Below are 21,312 nucleotides of genomic sequence, written 5' to 3'. Positions count from 1 at the left end.
GCCTCAGCATTGCTTAGAACTAAAAGGCAATGAAGAACAAAGAAAAAAAAGGAAAGAAAAAAATGCCCATGTTGCCTAAGTAGCCCGTCCCCTAGCCCTTTGTCTAACTTCTCGCAACTAGGTGAGACACCAGCCAACACCTAGGTTGATTATTTGATGTTTAGTCACACTTTTCATTAAGTTTTTCTTGCAAATTTCTTATTTTTTTCTTATTTGGCATGAAACTGCTCTAAGATGAACCCATCCTATGCCATTAAGGCCGAATATAGACTTGTTTAACAGCATATAATTTACTCATACCCATGTGGACTCCATTGAAATTCAGTCACTAAATGCTACAATTACCACCTCTAGGAAAGTATTTAGCATGAATTGAATCACATGTAAAACACCCATTAAAAAGGCAGAAAACTAGTTCTGTATAGTCAAAATAATGTTGTTCATAAATAACTTATTTTTTTGTTGCCAAAGAAGCACCAAGGTGAGTGAATGTTTTTCTTAAAATTAAGGTCTTTATGAAGCTCTCAATCATAGTCACATTTTCTTTAGAGAAAGAAGGATTGACACGTATAGACCATGACATTGCTCACCTTGTATTACTAACTGCCATTTTTACATCCTATTTATCTGAGCCACCGTTCCACGATGTCAATTTCTTGTGGAACTGTTTAAAAAAAGGATTCAGATCAACCTATCTCATTGATCCAACCTAAAAAAAAATGTGCTTTTTCAAAATATTTTCAAAATCTTACTATTTGTAACTATGGATGCAAAATGAAGAATTGTTCAGGAGAGAGGAACGAGAAGAAGGAAACAAGATATTTCACCTTGGGATGATCTTAAGTGGAGGGTGATGAGATGGCTTTTGAGAACAATCGACAGGCGGCATTTTCTTGTGTGAGAAAGAGACCTTTCATGGATACAAAGGGATATGACACTTTGGGTAATATAAAATCTTCATTTTGCAACAAGATATCGAGGACTTATATTGAGTTTGCTAGATGTTAAATGTTAGTGAACTCTCTGTTTTTGTGTCATCTATGATTTTGAGTTTGCCCTTTGTTTTGCTTAAGAGACCCAAAATTTGTCTTTGATGTTCAAGAAATAGCCAAACTAACCTAAAATTTGGGTAATTCTTCCTTTTTTGATCTATTTTTTTTGGACTCCGTATTAACTAGAATCTCATCATACATGTCTCTTTTAAGGTATCACATATTTGAGTAGCCAAGAGGCCCTTGAGTGGTTGATTGAAGTTGTTTATAATAGGGGTAATGGTATGGGACTCCTTAGATCGTTATATGATGATACACTAATTTCTACCTGTTTATGAAGTCCTGAGTGTCTTCATCCTTCTTTTTCTTAAGATCATAATTTTTTTTTATAATTGGTAGAGCATATATTTTAAACTAGAATCGCTCAATGAATTAGTTTATGAGGGCTTAGAATTGTCTTATTTGATAAACATCTAGGGTAGAGAACCAAGACAAGGCCTCCCCAAAACTCGTCGAGAACCATCGAATTAGGGCACTATTATTCTTCAAGCAATCTAAGCTGACATCTAGGAATAGAGTTACATGGGTCTTGAGATTTTCTTTCCCATTGAACTTGACAAACTTTTTAAAGGTAAGACACAAAGGTTCATTATCTTGACTCGAGACAAAATCTTGGATCTCATATAGTCTTTTTTCAACTTTTGACCTTTTCAATGATATCCTATTCATCAAAAAAGGAACTAACAAATGCTAAGATAGAGCCCCGACAATGCACTTAAGATAGGAGAAAAATAGGCACTGGAGCACCTTTTCTAACTGTTTTAAACTAATTTCCGACCACCAATGCCAGCAATTGGAAGAAGCAGTAAAAATAAAAAAGGCAGAATGAGAAGTTAGCTTTCCAACTCCACTGAGATCATCCTAAACTAATAAGTGATTAGAGAGAAATGACTTTTGAAACACAAATTGTATGATGGCTATTGTCTGTAGACCAGATTTTTGTCTCAATTTTGGAATCCTTTAACGAGGACCCTAGAGGGGTTTTTGGTTTTGACCCAAAAAAACTTTTAGATCTATGTCTCAACTTTTCAATGACTATAAAAACAATAGTTTTTAACACCAGAGTGTCGAGATATTGTCCAAGGAGCAAGAATAGATCTATAAAAAACATTTAAAAACTAATTATTTTCTTTCTTTTTTTTGCATTTTTTGAGGCCCAAAATCTAAATCCATGCTAAAAATTAGAACTGTAGGGTCGGTTGTCTATTTTTTAACAAGTTTTAGAACATGAAAATATGAGCTACAAAGAGGTAGATACAACTCTATCAACAGGACATAGTCAAACTTGAAAGAAAGCAAAAACTTGGATTTTGGATTCGAGATTGATCCAATATCTGAAAAATAAAGAAGAATAAATGTATTAACCTTGCAGCGCTGAAAATCTTGAAGATGACAATTTGAAGTCTAAACAAGTGGTCTCACTATAATCGTTATTCTGTAGATCTCAAAAATTTTAAAAGAGCAAAAGGAGGGTTTTTTAAAAGAAAATTTTAATTTGAATCAAAATCTGGATCCGAACTTGAGAGTTTATGAGGTTCACTCTTCAAGTTGCACGCCTTTCCACCTCTTTTGGGAAAGGATCGGTTGCACGAAGGGATCAAAATCTTTAACATGGGCTTCAACTTTGCAGGTTCATGTACCTCGTACACAAGTCTTAACAAAAATGAGCTTGATGGCATAAGCTACCAAGGCTCCAAAAAAAGGCAAGACACATGAACAATATACGAAGGTTAGTCAAATTCACACTTATAAAATAAATTAAGTAAGGATAAGAACAAACCAAATCTCATGTTGGGCTTAGGTAGTACTCCAACTAGGTGCGGGTTCTGAAGGTGGGTGAGATAGGGTATCTAGATCAATCCATATGTCGTTAGCGTTTTTCTAATGACACATGAACTGTCGTTAGCAAAACATGCTAAATAGGTCCGACAAGTTAACTTATTTTGGCCATAACTTTCTTTCTAGATGTCATTTTGAAGTGATTTTTAATGCGTTGAAAAGCTAACAACCTTTACTTTAATATTCTAAGTGAAAAAACAAATTTGATCTTTTTTATGATAAAAAAAAAAGTATTCAAAATAAGACCTACCTAAAAAGAGGATTTTTACTAAATAATTCACTTTGTTTTGGTCATAACATTTGACTAATTTCTAGCTTGTTGGAAAGCTAAAATCCTTTAATTTGATTAATATGTTGGACAAAATTCTTGTAAGTGTAATTTTAGAGGCCAAAAAATAAATTTAAATTTAGTATAATTTTAAAATTAGCTAAAAATACTGAATTTTGGCATATGACTCATGATATGAAATGACTCGGTCAAAATTGAGGTGTCAATAATATCTTACTGTGATACTTGTTGTAGGTCAAATCTAGTCGGTTTTCCCTTATTTGATTTGGGCAAGTTGTTATTATTGGTCCATACCCAAGGCATAGCCAACAAATGAGTTTAAATTTGAAACTCAATTTGGGTTGTACTTGCATTGGACTTAGCCGACATTCCTATGTTTCTGACTGATTCACACATAGTTACTAGAAGTACTCACTTAGTGAGGAAGCATGCTTTAGAAAATGGAAGGGAAGACTCGCTTCTTATTTGTGAGAAGCACACTTGCTGCTTTATAAGGCAACATGCTTTCTCTTTGCTTCTCATTCAATTTATATCGCTTCCATCTTATTTTTCTCTTGTTTTTTTTTAATGGTTTTGCTTTCCACTTCTCCATTGCTTCCTACACACCGTCTTCTTCACTTCTCACACACTTCCACAATCGCTTTCAAAAATGAATCCAACTGCATGCTTCATATTACTTTTTAACACTTACTTTCTTGCATTGACTCCACACATTGCTTCCTGTATTCATTTTGTAACCTAATAACTAACTATGGTTTCACACCCCCCACTCTAGCACAAAATAACAGGAATTTATTATGATGCACATGAGTTCCTGCATGGAGTTGCTTTCCCAAGGGGATGAGGATGAGGTCATGTTGACTCTTACACAGGAAGGAGCGGGATGACATGTTCTAGTTTGACCCCAATACTTTAAAGAAGGCAGTGCCATCCCAAAGTTTCATAAAACTTAAAGAAAATAGATATTTCCATTTGAAGACCTGCCTGTTGCCTGATATTTGCTAAGATCCTCATAAAAAGTCTTTTTAACCTTACTTTAAAAAGGTTGTTATGCTTGTTTTATCATGCAATAGGAGCACTCTCGTAGATAAGAATAGTAACTATATGACCTGCGTGGCTGTGCTCTTGCAAACTGTGTATAGTGGGCTGTAATAGAATCTGGAAAGATAAGTCATATGATTTATTTTTATATCTCAACCGTCTGTAGTGAATCATTGTTGTATTCAAGCTATAGTCTAGTAGGGGTAGGGATGGCAGTGGACCGAGGGACAGAGGGCCCCCGCCCCGCCCCATTTGGACCGGGGATGAAGGGCATGAAACGGGGATGAAGGTTAAAATCTATCCCCATGCGGGGATGGAGGCGAGGATGGACTTACGCTTTCCCCCACCCCACCCCGTCCCCGTCTCAATCCCCGCCTTTCCCCGCCCCGCCCCATCCTCAATCCTTTAAGGAATGACTATAGACCAAGAGAAACGGGGCTCTGCCCCGCCTCACCCCCGTTTGGACCGGGGATGGAGGTGGGGGTGGAGGTTAAAATCCATCCCCGTGGGGATGAAGGTTCAGATTTTGAAACGGGTCGGGGGTGGAGACCTTGTCCCCTGCCCCGGTCCACTGCCATCCCTAAGTAGGGGTCGGACAAACCCCAAGTTATTTATAAAAGAAAAAATCTCAATTATTTAATCTTGATGGGGACTCTATTTGACAGTTGTGAAAAATTGGTTCATAAAATAAGTTTTTAAGAAATATAGGACTCTTTTAGAATATCAGGAAAAATGGCAACTCTATTAGAATTTATTTTGAAGAAAATCAAAGAAATTTGTCTTGGCATTGCAGTGCTACAACAAGCAATTATCAAAACCCCAACGAAGGATTTAAAAACCTATGAAGCATGACGAGGCATTTTTGAAAAATATACACAAGAGGTAAGCCTTATAGCATTTTGAGGCAGTAAGGCTCAACTTAATTCTAGACGTTAACATATTAAATAAAATGTCTTGCAAAATTGTTTTATGTTTTAAGAGGAAATAAATTTATTTTCATGATAAATTAACTTCTTAATAGGATCGAAAATTGGATATAAGAGAAACCTTTACCCAAAGATTTTTCTGGGCCCAAATGCAGCACACAAGCAACCAGAGTACATAATAGAGACTTGGGGTGATGGAACCATGGATTTTTGGTACCTAAAAACACTACAAGAAAATTGTTAATTAGCGACGAAAATTAGCGACGGATTTTTTCCGTCGCTAATTAGCTAGAGATAGAATCTGTCGCTAATTCGCGACGGATTAGCGAGGAAACAAATTTTATCGCTAATCTGTCGCTACTTAGCGACGGATTAGCGACTGCATTTTTTGTCGCTACTTTTTATTACAAGAACACCATTTTAGCGATGGATTTAGAGAGGGAACTCTGTCGTCGCTAATCCGTCGCTAATTAGTGGCGGCGTAGCGACAGAATATATTCCGTCGCTTTTTTTGTATTTTGATTTAGCGACGGCTTAGCGACGGAATGTTTTCGTCGCTAAGCCGTCGCTAAATGTCGCGTAAATCCCTAATCCCATCCCTCTTTCTCTTTTTTCTGTTTCGCTGTATTGCTCCCGCCCGCCGCCCTCTCCCTGCTGCCGCCCGTCGGCTCTCGCCACCGTCCGGCCGCCGCCGCTCGCCAGCCGCCGCTCCTCGTCCACCGCTCGCCAGCTGCCGCTCCCCGTCAACCTCCCGCCACCGCCCGGCGACGCGCAGGTAATCTTCTTCTTCTTCTTCTTCTTCTTCATTTGTCGTTAGTGTTTCTTTACTTCTAAGGCCTCTGAACCATTTCCAGGACCTCCAGAATGCAAAATTTTATGCACTCATGTCTGTTATCTGGTTTTGTGGATTCCTTGTGTATTTGAGATAGTTGGCTAACTAATTTAGATCTAAATGGACCAGATCTGAATGATTTTTTTGTGTAGATTTTCTTTATTTTCACGTGTTGCCTAGCTTGACAATTGAATCTTTCTTTGAGGATTGATGCCAGTCTTTTTGTTGTATGATATTACAATGAGAAACGGTATTGGAAATATTGTTGGTTCTGTGTATTATGCAGCAATCGACTGTAAAGGATCATGGCACCCTCAACTTTAGGAAGTCCTTCCTTCCAATTCATCTTCTTAGCAAATTGTCCTGAATGAAATATATTTATCAAGATTGTGGTGATTTCAGGTGTTGTGTGCTTTATTTGGACTTGATATGTCTTTTTTTTTTGTTATGATTTGCTGTTGTTTTCGGCAAGCTGGCTGCTCATTGGTGTCACTGAAGTATACAATTAGCATGTTGATCTTTCATGTATCATATACTTCCAATTTAGCAGTAAATTTACACTTTTTTACTTGCAACAATACAAATTCAAGTTTATAAATTTTCTACATTTTAAGAGATTCTACCTACCATTTTCTTTATCTTGTTGATTCTGTTTTTCTTGTTTATCCCAAGGGTTATCTGTTGTCTTGCCCGTACACTTTGGGTGTTGTTACATTGAGCCTCTTGAGAAATATGCTAAAATTTCAAATGGCTAAATGAAAAAATGAATATCATATTCTCTCTTTCTAATAAATTTTTTCTTTTTCTTTGAAAAGAACCTTACTTTTGTTTTATGTGGAAGGTAAGGTGGTTAAAACTTAGAACTTGTCTAGTTTCTGATTGTTACTACTAGGTAGTCATTGATTTGTAATGGACAACACGAGGAACTTAGCTTTCAACAAGTGTGTGATGCTTGTGTAATTTGATAAATTTACGTTTCTAGTACATGCTATGAATTCATAGTTTGCCTTTCAATGATATGATTGCCTTTTCTGCATTTAATGGGTAGATGTCTGGATGATGAAGGATTTACAGTGTAAGGTTGGAACTTATTTTAAACCTATTTGACAATTGCCCAATAGAGAATTGGAGACACCAACAATTTCCTAGACCTCAGAAAACAATGGAGTCCCAAAACTTTTGCTGAATGAAGCTTTTCACATGGTCATGTACCTTCTAAATCGACTTACCACTAATGTGCTTAATAATCATGTTTTTTTTGTGTTATTATTATTATTATTATTATACAGATTATTAACTTTGAAAACTTCTCATTATTCAATTCTAAAAATTTCTGATGTTGATTTACGTCCACATTTATGAAAACAAGAAAAGAAAAATAGATTGCAAGTTGAGTTGTGCACATTGATGTTCAAGCTTCAAAAACAAGGTTCAGAGTGCACTTATAATTTTTCTCCCTTTTTTTTAGGGGAAGAAGCTAGTTTAAAAAAATATATCATCAATGCTTCTTTTTCACTTTATTTCATCGCATTTCATCATTAGATATATCATCAACAGTTTAGTTGTTTTTTGCATTGCATAAGTGTTTGTGTTTCCCTAATTAGCTTAAATATTCATTTTAACACAGTGTTTTTTGCAGATTTCTCAACGGAACTCGCTTGTGCCCCGCCACCCGTGGTAAGTAAGTGACAAAAACAATGCAAATCGGGTAAATACCCGTGGTGAGTAAGTGATGCAAGCGCATCACATGTTATTTAATTTATTGAATGTAACACTTTATTGTTCACACACTCACTTAGTTGTTGATATCTAGGACTGCTTTGTTGGAGTTCGGAGATCATGCTGAGCATGATTTTAATGTATGAGAATAGAAGTGTTCTTATTTTTGGAGTACGGAGTCCATGCTATGCATGGTAGTAGTTAGTGGGATATTGAAGTGTGTTTGCTGCAGGTACATGTTTGACATTTGTTTGATATGAATTATTTCGATGTATTGCAATGTTTGATGTGATTGTATCCATGCTTACATGTTGCTACTTTCAATTTGATTATGTCTTCCATGTGAAATTGTATACTGAAAGCATGCTTCAAATGAATGTATCGTGTCATGAATAGTTTGCACATGAAAATATTAAGTTATCAATGCATGCATCATAATTCTTGTGATTGTATGACATCATATATTGCATGATAAATTTGATATTTTGTTCATCATAGCATTCTGATGGTTCTCTTTTAACTGGTTAGGATACTATTCGTAACATCATACGACAGAATGACTACAAACCGTGAATGGATGTACCGTAGGTTAGTGGACAATGAGTTATCGCATGAATATATGGATGGTGTCGATAGTTTTATTGAATTTGCAACGACAAGTGTCAGTACGGTAGATCCCACAGGTCGGATTAGGTGTCCCTGCAAGATTTGTAAGAATAATCGATTTGTAGAACCTCATGGCGTTAGACATCGCCTATACAGGAAGGGTTTTGTGAGTGATTATCAGAACTGGACGTTTCATGGAGAAGAATTTAGAAACGATTTTGATGCACGGGTGAATGTGGTGCACGATAATCCATATACGAATTTGATATTTGATGCTGCAGGAACAGAACTGGGTTCTGCTATGAGTTCTAGTGATGTAAGAACTGCCGTAGATGAAGAATCACCAAACGATGCAGCTAGTAGATTTTATGATTTACTTAGAGATGCTGATGAGCCACTTTGGAACGGTTATGAGAGTCACACTATCTTGTCTGCAGTTCTTCAACTAATGAATTTGAAGTCCGAGTATAATTTGAGTCAATCATGTTTTGACCGTTTGTGCATGATTGTGAAGAGTATGTTGCCTAAAGATGAGAAATTGCCACAAAATTTCTATCGTGCGAAAGTTATGGTCAACGCTCTAGGTATGGGTTACAAAAGGATTGATGCTTGTTCAAATCACTGCATGTTGTATTTCAAGGAGCAGGAAAATGACATATCATGCCCGTCATGTGGGCATCCTCGGTTCAAGCCAAAGACAAGAGGCAATGGTAGCACGAGATCAAAGGAAGTTTCATACAAGTCGCTCCGCTACTTTCCTATCACTCCTAGATTGCAGCGATTGTATATGTCTTCAAGGACAGCTAAACATATGAGATGGCATGCAAATAAAGTTCGACACGATGAAAACAAGATCACGCATCCTGTTGACGCTGAAGCTTGGAAGCACTTTGATCGTACTCATCAGAACTTCGCAATGGAAGTGCGAAATGTTAGACTCGGTCTATGTACAGATGGATTTAATCCATTTGGGGGTAGATCAACTCCATACTCATGCTGGCCAGTATTTGTAACTCCATACAACCTTCCACCAAGCTTGTGTATGAAACGTTCAAATCTTTTCTTGTCTCTGTTGATCCCTGGTCCGACCTCACCTGGCCAAAATATTGATGTATATCTAAGGCCATTGATTGATGAATTAAAAGTACTGTGGGATGACGGTGTTACCACGTATAATGCCCACAAAAAACAAAATTTCAACATGAAGGCCGCTGTTCTATGGACAATCAGTGACTTCCCTGCAAATGGTATGTTATCTGGTTGGAGCACACATGGGAGGTTGGCTTGTCCGTACTGCATGGAGGATTCTAAAGCTTTTAGATTGAGGCATGGAAGGAAGCCTTGCTGGTTTGATTGCCATCGTCGATTTCTACCCAGCGATCATCCGTTTCGACGTCAAAAGAATGCATTTACAGCAGGCACAACTGAAACGGAAGGTCCATCCTCAAGATTGTCTGGCATAGAGATTCTAAGAAGATTGTGATACTTTCCAGATGTATTAACAGATGCCTGCAGTCCTACACCCTTCCGTGGATTTGGGAAGGATCACAATTGGACAAAAAAATCTATTTTTTGGGAACTACCGTATTGGCCGACCTTATTGATACGACATAATTTAGATGTGATGCATGTAGAGAAAAATGTGTTTGATAATGTGTTCAATACAGTAATGAATATTAAAGGAAAAACGAAGGATAATCCGAAGGCCCGTATGGATTTAAAATTAATATGTAAAAGATCAGAATTGGAACTCAAAGAGTATAATGGCAAAGTACTGAAACCAAAGGCGAAGTACGTGCTCGGACCTGATCAAATAAAACATGTATGTCAATGGTTGAGACAACTGAGATTTCCAGATGGATATGTCTCTAACATTGCTCGGGCTGTGAAGATTGACGATGGACAGTTATATGGGTTGAAGAGCCATGATTGTCATATCTTTATGCAACGATTGATACCCCTAGCATTCCATGATATGTTAGACAAACGTATATGGGGGGTATTGTCTCAGTTGAGCGGATTTTTCAGAACATTGTGCGCATCGGAGGTCGTTTTATCAGATGTAAAGAATCTCGAGGACTCTGTCATCACCACTGTTTGTCTGTTAGAAAAGATATTTCCGCCAGCATTTTTCGATATTATGGAACATTTGATTATACATCTGCCATATGAACTAAGGGTTGGTGGCCCTGTGCAATATCGATGGATGTACCCATTTGAAAGGTATATGTTTTTTTATATTTGTCTCTTTAATGACAGATATTTAAAATTTGAAATGTATATTCTTGTCAGATGCATGTTCGACCTAAAAAAAAAGGTTTGTAATAAAGCAAGAGTAGAAGGCTCTATTTGTGAGGCGTACACTTTAGAAGAGATTTCAAATTTCTCATCTATGTACTTCGAACCTCATATTCCAACACGTTACACATGCCCGCCCCGTAACGATGATGGAGAACAAGTAACTGTAGCTGACAAGCTGTCGATATTTCAACCACTTGGGCATGCATTTGGTAGTTGCCGATCAAGGCTATTGACAGATCGAGAGCAAGATGCAGCACACATCTATATTCTTTTTAATTGCTCAGCAATCGACCTATACATCGAGTAAGTATATGTATATGCAACTCAATTATAAATCCTTTTATGTTCTATATGTGGATACATGACTCGGTAATATAAGTATTTGTGGTTTGCAGACGATTTGATCTGGAGTTGCGAAACGAAGTTTCACATCTCACTGATGCAGAAGTACAAAAAGAACGTGAAACTAAGTTTGTGGAGTGGTTGAAACAGTTGGTAAAGAAGCTAACATAAATTTTGTACTTATAAACAACACTAAGTTACTTAATTGATCGTGATCACAATCATTGTTTATGTTTGTGCATAGGTTCGCAATGGTGATGTTAAAGATCAAGGAATATGTGATTTAGAAAATGGTCCGACCAAAGTTGTGCAATGCTACAACGGGTATATCGTAAATGGTTATCGATTCCATACAAAAGACTATGGTATAAACAAATCAACGATAAATAGTGGCGTGTGTGTCAAGGGTAGCAGCTACGGTGAAAATGAACATGATTACTACGGTGTTATAGAAGAAATAATGGAGTTGACTTACTTAGGCATGAATAACAGGGTTACGATATTCAAGTGTCATTGGTTTGATCCAACTGCAACAAGACTCGACAAAGCTTCAGGCATTATGGAGGTGAATCATAAATCCAGGTTTGGAACATATGAACCATTCATATTAGCCTCGCAAGCTCAACAAGTTTATTATACTTCATATCCGAGTATAAAAAAGTCAGATAGAAATGAATGGTGGGCAGTTTGCAAGGTGAAATCCAAACTATACCCCGAGTATGATCAGTTACAGGAAGATGAGTTAGCTGAAGACAGTGATTACTATCAATCAGATGATGTCTGTGACTTCGCTTATGGTCACGATGTTGCGCATGATATGCATGTCATATCTCCATTGGCTGATGAAACATTCATAGAGGAATGTGATCCAAATGATGTACCAAGTGGATGGGCAAACAATGAAGAAGAAGAAGAAGAAGAAGAAGAAGAAGAAAGTCAAACTAGTGACGAGGAAGAATTCTCAAGCTAGTGAGCAAAATCTTATACTACAAACCTCTATTTAAATGCATTGTAATACTTGATGTGAGTTGTATTGCAATACTTGGTGTGAATGATTAAAAATTTTATTTGAATGTATTGTAATACTTGATACGAATGATTCAAATGCATTGTAATACTTGATGTGAATGATTTCAATTATCTGAATGTATTATAATTTATGCAATTAACGAATGATTTGAATTAGTGCAATACTTGATGTCAATGATTTGAATTATTTGAATGCATTGCAATGCTTGATGTGAATGACTCGAATGCATTGTAATACTTGACGTGAATGATTTCAATTATCTGAATGTATTATAATTTATGTAATTAACGAATGATTTGAATTAGTGCAATACTTGATGTCAATGATTTGAATTATTTGAATGCATTGCAATGCTTGATGTGAATGACTCGAATGCATTGTAATACTTGATGTGAATGATTTCAGTTATCTGAATGTATTATAATTTATGCAATTAACGAATGATTTGAATTAGTGCAATACTTGATGTCAATGATTTGAATTATTTGAATGCATTGCAATGCTTGATGTGAATGACTTGAATGCATTGTAATACTTGATGTGAATTATTTGAATGTATTGTATGACATATGTTATTTGTTAGAATATGGTTCGTGGAGGTTATAGTGGTCGCTCATCCAGTAGTAGCCAGGCTCAACCTTCATCTTCACGGGCTCCTGTGATAGGTATATCATATAACTAATTAGATGCTTGATTAGTTCAAATGCACATTCTGAGAATTTCTAATGTATTTTTTTACAGATGATGTTGCGCCTGTACACAACCCACCTACACCAGTTGATCACACAAGTCAACAGCCAACACAGGAAACAAGGTCTTCTCAGGCTGGCACAAGAAGACTCATTCGAATAGTGTATATCGATAATCGACCGTAAGTATTTTGTTTTCAATTATTGCATATCTTTTAAATATTTTATATTGATATTTACTGTGTAACAATTCATGTGCAGCACGAGGTTTGAGCCACAAGAAGTAGTACGGGAGATTAGGAATTCACTTCTTCAACATCTACCAGGAACAGTTGCTCAATGGAAAGAGTACCCAAAGGAGGTGTTAGACAGATTGTGGTCCTCATTCATGGTATACAGTTGTTCCTCATAGTTAATGTGTTTCATATTTAATTTATTTAAGCAATGTCTACTAACTTTCTGAAAATATTTGTAGGCTTCGAATCGCTTTGCAACTACGGTGGAAGAAAATGATGCAAGGAAGGTGTGGCAGAAGGTGGCTGCCAATCGATTTGCAGACATGCTGCACACTATGAAGACTGCAACAAAAAAAACATCTGGTGTAGTAGATGATCCATTACTGTAGAAGGGCCATGGTCCTATTACTATCAGGAGAGATTACTGGGATGAAATGTGCGATAAGTGGGCGGGAGATGCATTTAAAAATCGCTCTGCGAAGGCTTCACAAAATCGATCGAAGATGCCCGAAGCCCATCTACACACAGGTGGATCTAAGACATTTGGGAGCCACCTAAAGAAAATGGTAACTCATCAATATATAATATTAATTTTATAAGTATTGTTGCAAACTTGTGTACTAAATCTTTTGTCATTTAACTTCGCAGGAAGCAGAAAAATGAGGCAGTGTACCATATAAGGATGTGTTTGTAGAAACACATAAACGGAAGACCACGGGAGTCTTCGTATCAGAGAAGGCGAGAACGACAACGGTATGTATTAATTCTATTAATAATCATTGCAATATATATGCAAGTTATCATAATGTTATCATTAATTATTAATGAATACTTTAAACATTATTTTGTAGGAGGCATATGAGCAACAGATGGTAGAGCGATATGGCGAAGACGCTACTCAGCATCCATCATTTGATCCTACAGCATGGGTGACTGCAGCAGGTGAACCCAAAAAAGGTCGTGTGTTCGGGTTTGGGAGTAATATGAACACTTCACCAGTTATTGGTTCTTTCAGTTACGGCTCACCGACTTCTTGCGCCGACATAAGCTCCAAGCTGCCGACTATTCTTTCCGGTGATGATGTACGCGAGATCATTAATGAATCACTGAATAACTACTTCCAATACACCGTCGCCCCCTTTCTCCGAAATGAGATCAAGGCCGCTGTTCAGGATAGGGGATCTTCGATTCCAGGTCCCTCTCAGGTATAATCACATATATAGTTTTTTTGACTGTCTTAAAGCACATTTGAGCATGGTAGAATCACATATAGAGTTTTTCTAGATGCCTTAGAACACATATGAACATGCTATAATCACATATTCAATTTTTTTACTGTCTTAGCACACATATGAGCATGATAGAATCACATATAAAGTTGCTTTGCCTGCCTTAGAGCACATATGAGCATGCTATATTCACATATTCAATTTTTTTACTGCCTTAGCACACATACGAGCATGATCGAATCACATATATAGTTTTTTGCCTGCCTTAAAGCACATCTGAGCATGGTAGAATCACATATAGAGTTTTTTTATATGCCTTAGAACACATATGAACATGCTATAATCCCATATTCAATTTTTTGACTGCCTTAGCACACATATGAGCATGATAGAATCACATATATATATATATATATATATATATATATATATATATATATAACTTTTTGTCTGCCTTAGAACACATATGAGCATGATAGAATCACATATAAAGTTTTTTTGATTGCATTAGAACACATATGAGCATGCTATAATCACATATTCAGTTTTTTGACTGCCTAAGAACACATATGAGCATATTATAATCACATATAAAGTTTTTTGACTGCCTTAGCACACATATGAGCATGCTATAATAACATATAGAGTTTTTTAACTGCCTTAGAACACATATGAACATGTTATATATCATTTATGATAGAATCACATATAAAATTTTTGACTTTGCCTGCCTTAGAGCACATATGAGCATGCTATATTCACATATTCAATTTTTTTACTGCCTTAGCACACATACGAGCATGATCGAATCACATATATAGTTTTTTGCCTGCCTTAAAGCACATCTGAGCATGGTAGAATCACATATAGAGTTTTTTTAGATGCCTTAGAACACATATGAACATGCTATAATCACATATTCAATTTTTTGACTGCCTTAGCACACATATGAGCATGATAGAATCACATATAGAGTTTTTTTATTGCCGTAGATCACACATGAGCACATGATAGAATCACATATAGTGTGTAATTTATTTCATTATATTTTGTTTATCAATACTGACTGTTCTTTTCTTGTGTAGGCTGCTAGCGATAATCAGGGTAGTGGAGCTGAAGGGACAGATAAAGACAATGAACAAGAAGACGCACAAAATCTTGGCGATGATTAGAGGACTGTGTTGAAGAAGTTCTATTTTTTTTATTTTTCCTAAATGTAATTGTTGAATTATAAATAATTAAACTTCTTAATTTTAAGGTTGAACGATTAATTATTGTAGATACTTGTTATATGAATTTTTTTGTGTGGTTTGTTTTTTATTTACAGGAAATATAAATTGTACAGGAAATAGAAATTATACAGTTCTCGGTAATTAATTTTTAAATAATTTTTTTTTATTTTTTTCGTGTTTGTGACGGATGATTCTGTCGCTATTCATATTAATCTAGCGACGGCATAGCGACGGAACCATCCGTCGCTATTCATATTAATCTAGCGACGGCATAGCGACGGAATTAAATCCGTCGCCAAGCCGTGGTCGCCGTTTAGTACCGGCGGATTGGCGACGGAATATAGCGCTCGTTATTCCGTCGCAATTAGCGACGGACCTAGCGACGGAATAATTCCGTCGCCAGTTAGCGTCGAAATATTCGCGACGTAAGCATACTGTCGCCTCGTTGTCGCTAATCCGTCGCTAACCATGTTAGCGACAGATTAGCAACGGAATGTGGTCGTCGCTAATCTACTGCTTTGTTGTAGTGAAATCCGATTTGATCCAAAATTAGAGTCATCGGATTATTCATGAAATCCAATATCTATATTAGATTTTTTACACTAATTTTGGACTCAGAAAACAATGGATTTCGAGATAACTCCAAAAAGAACAAAGAAATTAGAGTCAAAGACATTTCCAACGACACCTTATTCATTAAAAAGTGATCAAGAGATGCTAGATAGAACCCTGACTACGCACCTAAGACATGAGAAAAATAGGTGCTAGAATATCTTTTTTGACGATTTTAAGCTAATTTTCGGCCACCAATGCCGAAAATCGGAGGAAGCAGTAAAAATAACAGAGGTAGAACAAGAAGTCAGCTTTCCAACTCCACTAAGATTACCCTGATCTAATTATTGGTTCGAGATAATTGACTTTCAAAAAATAGACTATCTGACGACTATTGTTTGTAGAACATATTCTAGGACTCTATCAACATAACATGGTCGAACATGAAAGAAAACAAAAACTTAGATTTTGGATCCGAGGTTGATCCAATATCCAAAAAATAAAATAAAAATAAATATACTGTCATAGTGCTGAAAATCTTAGAGATGTTGGTTTCAAAGTCTAGACAAGCGGTATAACCATGATCGCCATTTTGTGGATCTTCAAATTTTTGAAATAGCAAAAAGAGGATTTTCTAAAACAAAATTTTAATTTAGATCAAAATTTGGATCCAAACTTGAGAGTTTGTGGGGTACGTTCTTCAAGCTGCGAGCCTTTCCTCCTCCGTTAAGCGGGTATCAGCCACACCAAGACCTCAAAATCTTCAACACATGCTTCAATTTTATGGGTTCACAAACCTTGCACACTGGTCCTAAAAAGAAAAGTGAGCTTGATGATGTAGGCCACCAAGTCTCAGAAAAAAAAAATAAGACACATGAACAATATATGAAGCTTAGTCAAATCCACATTTATAAAATAAATCAAATTAATAAAATAAACATAAGAATAAACCAAATCTCACTTTGGGCTTAGGTAAACCTTTTCTATGACATGACAAGCGCAGTGGAACTTAAGCAACATTTCAGCTAGTCACGGGCTCCAAAGGTGGGAGAGATAGAGTATCTAGATCCAAGGTTAGTTTAAATGGGCTTAGCTAGGCTAGGTAAGACTAGGTCTAGTTGTGCAGAGATTTCAGTAGAGTATATGCACGGCTAGGTTTTGAACTCTAGATCTGAAATAGGGAGAGACTAAACCCCTATTTATAGCTTTTTGAACAAATTTGGATTCTAATATTATCGATCCAAGAACCAAAGATCCATATTCATTCAAAGGTGAGTTGGCAAAATCCTATTTGAAAGAGATTCTCTGATTAATGGCCAAGGAAGTTACTAGCCTAAATCTAGGGATTTGACGTGTTTGGATAAGATTTAGAGGTCCTATCCCAAATGCAGAAATTCCCATCCCAGCAACGGGTTTCCACACACCCACCACCAAGGTGGTTTGACCATGTATTTACCAAATCCATAAACTCCCATCCCAGCTGCCACTTACCAAACAGATTTGACTTGCAAATCCTACCCAAAACCATATATGCGATTCTTCGAATTAAACACCCTTGGGTGCCTTTGAGAGCCTCCGATCTCTGATCTGATGATCCGATGTAGGGTGAGGAGCAACTGATACGACATAGGGCACATGCCTAGAATTTTTTTTTTTTTTTTTTACGGGGAGAATATTGACTGTTTTTTAACTTCGATTTTTGCCATTAACTTTGTATTATTTGGCATTCAATACCATCTAGTGGTAGAAAGTTAAACAAATCTTAGGTCAGCTTACGTGACGGGGTTTAGACTCAAAATTGTTGTTTTGTGTTATCGAACTCTTTTTTTATAATAATTTTAGTTCTAATTATTTTATTCTTAAAATGTAAATGACGATTTTTTTTGTGGTGATTAATCATGATTTTTCAAAGAATCTAAATGATGAGGATGGTCGAGGCGGGTTGGGATGCAAATGGGCCAGGTCTTAAGTAGACCCATTTTTTAACTGGGTATAAAAATTAGACCCGCATGTGTTAATCGGTTCAAGTACAAAGCAGGTTAGCCGTCATTTGTTTCGGGTTTGGGTTCAAGATCGAGTATTGTAGATGGGTAGGGGTTAATGTATTCAAGTATAGACTGGTTAGGGTATAAATGGGTTGTGTTTGTCACGAGCTCATTCTTAATTTAGTTGGCTGCTCCTTTAACATGATAATGCATTCTCTTAAAAAAACAAGATTATACATTAAAAAGCATATTAAAGATCACTATTATAAAGTATGCAAAAAATTTGAAGATAAAAAGAATATTAGTGAAAACTAACCAAATTATCGATTTAAAATGAAAATTTTCCATTTGAAAAAAGAAAATATGTAAATATTGGTTCATATTTAGAAAGAATCAAAATCAATAATTGAATGCAATTACTTTTTTTTTTTTTTGCTTTTTAGAGCTAGTAATCCAGTTATCATAAAGGAAGCCAATTGGATTAGTGCTATGATATTTCTATGAATCCTTATTATGATTAAAGTTATCATAAATGTTGTTCATTGGGTTCGGGTTACAGAAAGTCCAGGACTGGATTTGGATCAGGTTCGGGTTCAAGTACATACCTGGTTTCAGTTTAAGTCATTTGGGGTATAGATTGCTTTGAACTGTTTGCACCAGGCAATAAAACGGTCAGGTCGAAACATGTTTGCTTCTGTACCTTTCACAATAACTTTGTAAACAGAATTTTACTTGTCCAGTACTGGGTTGTCAGAAATGAAACAGGTTTGGGTTGAGGTACAGATTGTATAAGATAATTTCTGTCTGTGTATATAAAATGGGCTTAAGTGCATATCGGATTTGGGTTTTGGTTGGTTAGGGTATAGATTGCGTATAACTGTTTGCACCAGGTATCAAAAACGGATCAGGTGCAAACAGATTTGGTTTTATATCCTTCACCATAACTTTGTAAACAGTTTTTTTACCTAATATGCACACGGTAATGATGCATGTAACAACATGGCTTAATGAAAATTACCATAAATGTTTCATTTTTATTCTTGAAAGGCAAGCTGGGTGGTTAGGCAGACCACTACCAGTTATACAATTATACCATTGGGTTTTGAACCTGCAACGTCCCAACACAAGGTGAGGTGCACTAGTTGCTCCTACCAGACAAGCGGAGCCTGTTGGTATAAATGTTTCAAGTGTTGCTGAACATGATCCTTGGAATTCTTTGGTGGACATCGGGTCACCCCATCCTAGCTTGACCAAGCCTTGTTTATGGCTTGACAGGCCTGACCGGGCCTCAGCCTCTCAAAAGACAACCAGACTCTTGTAGGGTTTGAGCTGGGCACAGGACTTATTGGGCTGAGGCGGATCTTGCCGAGCCCTTTCAGTCCAAGTAGTGAATGGGTCAGGTTTGGTTGGACCTCCAGCCTGAATTTCTTATACAGATCATGCAACAAGATCCAATCTATGGATCAGATTCATTCTTATCAGATCAGACTTTGTGTGTTTTAGACTTTTTAGTCAATATTTTCAGTAAGTGTGTTGAAGAAGTTGTTCCACCAAGTTTCAAATTTTATTTTCCCATCGAAGTCCTTAAGAGTTGAAACCATCACAGGATCATATATCACAATCCTAAAAGACACATACCAATCCAATCAAACACATCTTCAAAGTTTTTTATAGAATAAATTGTGGAGATCTGATCCACGACCCAGCATGAATCCAACCGGTTTTCACGTCTTCCATTACCGAAAATGAAACACCACAATCGATAAACTAATAAAATTTTAGCATTAGAGATTGGTAGGGGTGCGCCAGGCCCGTGCAGTAGTGCAACGCAAGGGCGACGCTCGAAGGGCCCAGTAGCAAGCTACTGTGGTGGCACCTTCCCCTAAAAGAAATTAATTTAATATCGTGTGGTCACATGGACCACATATCAGATATTAAACTGATAAGAACAGATACTACACTTGATCTTAGCCAAAAGGCCGAGAAAGGTATGATTTGAACAGTCCTCTCAACCTCACTTTATACACCCTTCACCCCCTCTCACTCCTCTCTCTTCATCGATATGGGACTAAAATCGAAGTCTCATATTCTACCACCGAGCACAAACACCCACCCATGGTTTTCCTCTCTTGGGCAACCATTCCTCATCACCCATGATAGGTATGTACTGTATAGACGAGCCCGTATGGGTAACCCTTGCCCGGAACCATTAAATGCAAAGATCAGATGATGGTCATATTGTAGATCCACAGATCGAGCTGCATTTGATATGTTTTTTTTCTTTTGGGCTCATTTTAGGTGTTGCATCATTTTCATGAGGTTAGAGGTGCGGATGGATTCCATTCGGTCGGACATCCGACCCAAATCTAATGTAGTTTTCTAAAACATATCTTCAAATAAAAACTCAATGTTGCGTTTGACGGGCAGCCTAGGTTCAAATCCCCATGGGTGTCACCCCCCCTGTGGAAGCCGAAGCTTGGCGACTCTGTGAGTCGAGGGGTAAGCCCTTAGTTTTACACTGGCAGGACAGCAACCAAAAGCATGGCAGGCTGACCCAGCACAGCTAGGTCTATGCGCCTGGGGTGGTTTTTCTGAGTAAAAAAAAAAACTGAATGTTGAGTCGGTTTGGGTTCAGATTTAAGTGGTACCACTGGGTTGAACCTTTTATTTGACCTCCATTCAACTCTTAGATTGAATATTATCCATGTCATAGGTTTTTACGTAATTGCTTGTTTCCATCAGTTTTTCAATACAAGATCCGGTATCACCATATAAAATCAGGATTTCCCATAGTGACAAATATTCCTAATACTTCAAAAATGTAGCAGAGAAAGTAGCCATATTTTGGTGGACATTTTAAATGGTCAAAATATCACACAATACTTTCAAAATATCATGATATTATCACATAGCAAAATATCATGATTTTGTTGTGATATTTACCGCAAATTAATGGGAAAAGACTGCAGTTTACATATTTTTTTTATAAATACGTAATTTATTTTTTGGTTTATTTTATTTGAACTGATATTTCACTAAAGAACAAGGACAATGAAAGGTCGGTTGTATCCTGAGAGCATAGTCGCATGAGTATCCATTGCATCCAGGACTTGATCCTAAGTGTGGCAGTTATCGCTTGAAAGACAATGCATTTACACGTGCCTGATCCGAGCTCACTGGTTTAATCTTAGTCGCCATACCCACTAAATCAGGTAAAAGTTTCCATAATTGTCAGCGATAGTTATGCAAAACAGCAACTGCAAAGGTTGGAAATCAAAAGCTTCCCATTTCAGTGGCACCAATTTTAAATAATGGCAGCACAAGGTGCTCATGTTTCTCATCATTGCAAATATAGTGTACGTACTCACGAAGGATTGTCCTAAAGAAAGGGATGACGAAACAATTGTTGAAA

At 36.9% G+C, this 21,312-nt stretch overlaps 1 non-coding gene across 1 annotated transcript; it reads right to left on the bottom strand.

Annotated features, from left to right (window-relative positions):
* Positions 1 to 19,695: 19,695 nt before the first annotated feature.
* On the bottom strand, positions 19,696 to 19,892 carry LOC149826743 (U2 spliceosomal RNA). Its single transcript, XR_016435822.1, has one exon. It is a non-coding gene; the product is annotated as a U2 spliceosomal RNA (small nuclear RNA).
* Between the last annotated feature and the right edge of the window lie 1,420 nt (positions 19,893 to 21,312).

This window comes from Nuphar pumila, chromosome 10 (assembly GCF_984573655.1).
Source record: "Nuphar pumila chromosome 10, dmNupPumi1.hap1.1, whole genome shotgun sequence".
Taxonomy (NCBI): Eukaryota; Viridiplantae; Streptophyta; class Magnoliopsida; order Nymphaeales; family Nymphaeaceae; genus Nuphar; species Nuphar pumila.
This window is presented reverse-complemented; position numbering and strand designations above follow the sequence as displayed.